The following is a 7,005-nucleotide window of genomic DNA, read 5'->3' as shown; positions in this document are numbered from 1 at the left end:
ATAAAATATAACACAGTGCATTACAACTCTTCAATCTTTGCAGTCTCTGGTCAGGAGAGGACATAGCACTAGCAAGCTGGGGTGTTTCAGGTCAGGCTTAAGACGCATTAACAAATTCATGTGGCAGAAGCTTGCTCAGCACCTGCCTATGATATGCCAATTTTATCCCTCAGTTCCATGTGCATCAAATTCTGTTTTCCATTTAGTGAGAGAAGGGGTATCGGAGATGCTCTAATTTTGGTCATTGACATGTTCAGAATGCATTAGCTCCGAAATTTCCCTTTTAGGCACGGCACCTGCACTAAGCCAAGAACTCAAAATTGTGGTTTTTATTGCCCATGATCCTAAGGTTAAAATATTCACAAAGGACAGTATATACACACTAAATAGATATGGAATCAGGAGGGGATTTAATTTGTTTTTTAGATAAAAGGCAACTTTTATAGAAGCTATTAAAATAATGAAAATCCAAATACAGAATCTATGTTTCCAACTGGAAACCTACAGAAAGAACAGGACATACAGGGTTAAGTCTCAGGATCTTGTCTGATGCTCCCAGCCTTACCTCCTGTCACTATGTGTTTTTATTCCAGCACACTGGGGTGAGTTAAAGCTGGTGGCATCAGCACAGAGTTTTGAGCCATGTTTCTGAATTTTCTAGCTTTTGTTCATCTAATTCAGATGCTTTAATTGTCCTTGAATGTACTTTTCAGTGGAAAAAAATCTTTAAAATTCATTTTTTAAATCTCACTGATTTTCAAGGAAAATATTTCCATTTGAAATCCCTTCTCTCTCCATACACTGGGTGTGTCAAGACAGCAATTGCTTTAACAGGCAGAGGTGGATGGATAATATAAGAGCTACAGCTGGTCAAAAGTCAATGAGTTGGATATTTGATCAACATCTCCAACTGGTGGGGGGCAAGGCTGCCATTGCAAAACTAATTTGAGTTCCTCAACTATTTTTGTTGCTGTCATCTAAAAACAAATCAAACACAACCCACATAGCTAAAAAGAAGCCCATTTAATGTTTCAAGGATAACAAAACCAGTCAACCAAAAACACGCCCCCCTCTCAGACGCCCCTCTTGTAAAACTAGTCTGGCAGGAATGGCTGCCTTATACATGGTATACCCTGGTGCTTCCATAATATAGTGTGTTTCTCTCTCTCTCTTTTTATGTATGTGTGTGTGTATATATATATACATACACACACACACACAGCTGTGTATATATATAGGCACGCATGGATATATAGATACAAACTCACTTTTCAGAGTAGCAGCCGTGTTAGTCTGTATTCACAAAAAAAAGGAGTACTTGAGGCACCTTAGAGACAAACAAATTTATTTGAGCATAAGCTTTCGTGAGCTACAGCTTATGCTCAAATAAATTTGTTAGTCTCTAAGCTACCACAAGTCCTCCTTTCCCTTTTGCGAAACTCACTTTGTTCCCTCTTCAGAATTTGCTTCTCCGTCTCTTTTTTTCTGCTTTCACAGTCTGTTTTCTGATTTGCCCTCTCTGCTTTTTTCCATCCTATTCCTCCCCCAACAGATTTTTTCCCCTTTCTGCCCCTTTTTCCAGTCTTTTCTATGTGGAACATAAGCCGAAGCATTCTCTAGTTGGAGTCAAATTTTCTAATGTGTGGAGATTCAAACCAGTTAGTAATTAGGCGAAACACACTAATGAAAAGCTATGAGCACCAAAATATCACGTTGAGTAACGTGTTCAGCTAATAATCTGGGATTAGTATCTCTGGCCCCTGAAGTCAATTCCTTGAAGTTGTTAGAGTATAATAATAATAAGAAGAAATACCTAGCTCTTATATAGTGGCTTTTCATCAGTAGATCACAAAGTGCTTTACAAAGGTCAGCTTCATTAGCCCCATTCTAAAGATGGGGAAACTAAGGCACAGGGAGGGGAAGTGACTTGCCCAAGGTCACCCAGCAGACCAGTGGCAGAGTCAAGAGTAGAATCCAGTTTCCCCAAGTCCCAGTCCAATGCTCTATTCACCAGTTTCTGGCTGGAAGAGACACGCAAAGGCCAGAAAACTTGAGGATTTGAGCAACATCTCTTCTTTTGTAGCCAGTAAGGTATATAATGAAGTGAGTTGCTGCGTAGCCTGCCACTCATCAGCTGGTAGCTAGAGGTGCCCCAGGTATATATGCCATCCCAATTTATACATGGTGTATTATTCTCCAGGTTGTCCTGCCTATTTTATGCATTGCAAGAACCATGTTCTCCGGCTGCCAGGAATAAATCAGCCCTAGAAAGTCTAGGAGCTCAGAAGCCACCATACCATAATATCACCTCACACTAAAGATTAGCATTTGGTGTAGGGAGTTCAGTGGAAGCGTCAGCCTCAGACTTTATCCAGACCTTGAAGGGTTATGGAGTTAAGTTTCTCCTTTAGTTTCTCAAAAGAGAGGGAACTTGAAGCATACTCAGTCACACCCCACTGCAGGAGGATGTTACAGGCACCACCATAGGAGTGTGTGTGGGGAGGAAGAAATGGGATCTCAGTGCATGAGACAATAATGGCTCTGATGAATAGGGAAGTAACATCAGCACAGTCCCTCTTTGTGTAATCCTTTAGCCTTAGTCATTAGGTTTGGCGGAATGGGGAGTTCCTGGGGCATGTACTGTACCAAGATCTAGTATGGGGTGGTGGTGAGGAGACAAAAAGGAACCTGATTTCAGCTCATTAAAGTGAGGTGGGGAATGCAAAGCCCTTAAGTAGTGGTTCTCACCCCCACAGCCCAATCAGGACGCAGCTGCGGCCCATGTGACATCCTCAGGGTCATACAAGTAGTATAGCTATTGTGTGGATGTGGCCCACATAACAGAGAGCTGCATATGCGGCCCGTGGTGACAAATAGGTTGCGAACCACTGCCCTAGAGGCAGATCTCAGGAGAACTAAGATCACTCGCAAAACTCTCAGCTGCTGGCAGGAGTGGGGGAAAGTAGGATTACAGATGCTGAAGGAATTGGGGGTGGCAGGCACAACTGCAGACTTCTGGTGGCAGCCTCCCTGGAACAATGAAGCAGCCTGAGGGCCAATTTCAGATCTAAGGGTGTGACCCTGAGCAAGGATTTTGCAACGTTTGCTCCCCATGCTCTCAAGATAAAAGCATCCAAATCTGGCAAAATGAGCATCATTATAGGCAGAAAAGCTAATGTTGGTATGAAGACAATGCCGCTTCGGTACACATGGAAACACCTGGGTAAAGTGTGTCATATAAACATTAGAATGATAAATAATAATAATCGGAATAAAAAAAGACAGAAAACAGAGCCAAGGTTGCCACCCTCCTCTTAATTCACTTCTCTTCCTCATTATGCTTAGACACTGCAGAACATAAGGCACATGGTATCATGTCCTGTTGCAAGACCTCTGTAGTCCAGTATTTATACACGATGGTACAAGTCAAGGACAGAGCAATTGCCTTCAGTCTGACACATGCCTGCTTGACAGAATAGCCAGGTGCTGTCTGAAAAGTGTTATTCAGAAATCTCCCAGCGATTTAGTTATCTATAATCTGGGTTGGGCCCCTCATGACAATACTTACTTCAGGGAACCTTGATGACTAAATCTGCTCACCTGCCAATTAACGTTCCTTAAGAAATGCATGATGGAAAATTACTACAGGAGTTAGTGAAATGGCTCCCATCTGAATCTTGCTAACTGAAATTCTATGATCTTTTTAAAAGATAAAATATTTCAAAGGGTTAAAAATAACAGAAACTTATATTAAGGGCTAGAGATTGATCTCAAACAAAAATCCCAGGATCTGGATCCAAACCTTGCAGATCACTCTCTCTCAGCAGAAGACACCAAAGTCATGGCACCTAAAAAGAATGGCTCAGGTTTGGGAATCTCCCTCACATCCTCAGCCGTGAAGACAGATGCAAAGAATACATTTAGTTTCTCCACAATGGCCTTATCATCCTTGTGTGCTCCTTTTGCATCTCGATAGTCCAGTGGTCCCACTGGTTGTTTCACAGGCTTCCTGCTTCTGATGTATTTTAAAAAATGTTTGCTATTACTTTTTGAGTCTTTTGCTGGCTGTTCTTCAAATTCTTTTTTGGCCTTCCTAATTATATTTTTACATTTCATTTGCCAAAGTTTATGCTCCTTTCTATTTTCCTCACTAGTATTTAACTTCCACTTTTTAAAAGGATGCCTTTTTGCTTCTCACTGCTTCTTTTACTTTGTTGGTTAGCCATGGTGACACTTTTTTGGTTCTCCTATTATGTTTTTTAATTTGGGGTATACATTTAAGTTGAGCCTCTATTATGGTGTCTTTATACGTCCTATAAGTGTTCACCTGCATAAACTAGCAAGATTCTTTTAAATCTGGCCTGTGACTTGCCAGAGTGCAGCCTGTAAGACATTGCGGGCTCCCACACCCTACCAAATAACGGATCCAGTCCCAGCTCAGACAAATCTCCCACTGATGTTAAAAAGCATCCCTCAAGACAAATAAGAAACTTAATATTCAGCCACTGAACACAAACGTATATCCCGTACACAGTATGACCGACCCCCAGGGCTCAAAAATCATGAGTCAATCCCTAAAAAAAATCATAAGATTTTTTAAAAAGTCATATTTACTATGTTCTTTCTATTGGCTTTCTGGTTTTTGATCATTTCAGGTTCATATATCAAGCTTTTCTTCACAAACATGAGGGCTAGAAACTTACACTTTTAGAAAAATGAAGGCTTAGGTTCTGGCGTATTCCCCCAATGCTGGGCGCTGGGGCCTTTAAGGAAAAGCACCAGATACCACAAGACTCATGAGACGCTGCGCACATAAAAAGGCTTGCTGATTGTTTGACTCATTTTGTGAGAAATTTCAAAATTCTTTGTTCTAATTCGGAATGAAAACAAATTTCAAAATTGTGGAATTTTCCACAAAATGGAAACTTTTGGTGCTCGGCTAGCTAGTGATGGGGTGGGATCCTGAAGTGCTGAATCGTGTGCGGGTGACTGACTGCTCAAGACCTAATGGACCTTCGCTATTACTGAGCCTGCCTCAGTACAGCTGGGCTTCTTTACTGAGCAGCATGTCATGCTTCGTTTGGGCCACATTGTGGCTTACACACTGAGCCCATTCAAGGGAGTAAGAGCATAAGGAAACCTCAGACTTTTACATGGCCCACCCACATGTTTTCTTCTTTCCTCCACCCAACTCGGTGGATGAGGAGTAGGCAGAAAGGGGTAGTGAACAGACTCTGCCCCCAGTTCACCAGCCAGAAGAGCCCAGCCGTCATGGAGGGGGAAGTGACTTATTGGTTGTCAAGCGTATGAGCAAATTACTTCCCCCGGGAGCAAGGGAGCCATAATTTCTTCCCTGGATGCTCCTTGGGGTGGTGCAGCTATACGCTGCTCTTTACTCATGGTCCAACCATCCAAAATCATCAAAGAAACTTTAAAATCAACACCTCTACCGTGTTTCTCTATTAGCAAACATCGAACCTCCATCGAGATATAGCCACAGCACGAGAACTTAAACGTGCTGAAGACTACTGGGAACTTCCCACCTGGCAGGTTATAGACAACATTCCCCAACAATGCCTGAAATTGTGAAAATCACTATGGATCACATGCGAACACCTCATGTCTCTGCATCCAGCCAGGGATTGACAAAGTGTCTGGACCTCATCCACCATTCCAAAAAAGCACATTCTCCCCGACCCAGCAAGCCGCCCTCCAAGTTTTGACCTGCCTCACAGACTTTGGACTACACTGAACAGCATTTGAACAAATCATGGAAGAGGCAGCTCCTTGATGCACAAGTGGAAAAATCAAAGACTTCCCTTTGTGTGACTGTGGTGAGAACATCCAAACCGTCAAACACATTGTAACGCAGTGCCCCACATCTGGATTCAGACATGAAATGGATAATATCCACAGTGTCACAGAAGAGGCCTTGAAATGGCTTATGGACTTACAACTGCATCTACAGAATGTTGCCCTGCAGATGCCAGATGCACACAAGTGAGAGATCGTCCTTTATTAAGGCACGTCATTGCCCTTTCTGTTTAGCTTATGTAGAAGGACGCTCTAGTAGTTCTTATAATGGTTAAAATAATTTTTCCTGCTCATAAGCCCATCAAAGCTTGGAAAATCTGTTCCCATCTTCATAAAGCTCCCTCCCCACTTCATTATTTGGACATACTGGTTAGCTATTAGGGGTGCTGGCCCCCATTCATCTCTGTCTGTGCATTCAATATAAACATTTTACATCTATTTTAACAGAAGAGAAAAAGCAATGAAACCTTGGTTTGCAAGCCACAGAATTCAAAAGAAAAAAAACCAGGTGGATTTTTTCATAGATGTTTAGGTCAGAAGGGACCATTATGATCATCTAGTCTGACCTCCTGCACAACGCAGGCCACAGAATTTCACCCACCACAGTGATTTGGCAAACAGATCTTTAAAAAGGTAAGAAAGACTCTCCTTAAAGCTACACACAAACACACACATAGGCAAACAGACCCATATCACCCCTGAGGCGCTATTGATTTAAAGTGCTTCTGTGGTTCTCCTATTCTCAGGGCAGCTAGGGGCCAGCTCACGTCAAAACACCAATCAGAGCAGCAGCTGGGCTCCTGTAAATTACATTCTGACTGCAGTGGCTGCCCGTCAGGTGAGAATAATAAGCGTGGCACACTTTGGCCATGACCCTCTTTCCCCCTCACTACCCACTGGCACACCTCTTCTGCTAGGAGTTTAAGGGAGTCCAGAATAGGACCATTCTGGCAGCTCTACAGTGGCCAGGGAGTCCCTGTCTTATTCCAGGTATTCCAGCAGGGCTGTTCCCAGTCTGGTTACTCACCATGTGGAAACTGAACTGAATATTCAACATTCCTACGAGACTTTACATTTTACAGCTTATTGTGTTCTCAAAGATTTTGAGTCAGGGCTTCTGGAGATCTCCGGACTGATCATTATATGGCAGATCAATGCCCCTATAGCATAAAGACTGGATGAGAAACCTCA

This window comes from Natator depressus, chromosome 13 (genome assembly GCF_965152275.1).
Source record: "Natator depressus isolate rNatDep1 chromosome 13, rNatDep2.hap1, whole genome shotgun sequence".
Lineage (NCBI taxonomy): Eukaryota > Metazoa > Chordata > Testudines > Cheloniidae > Natator > Natator depressus.
The sequence above is the reverse complement of the archived record's forward strand: the minus strand, read 5'-3'. Positions refer to the sequence as shown.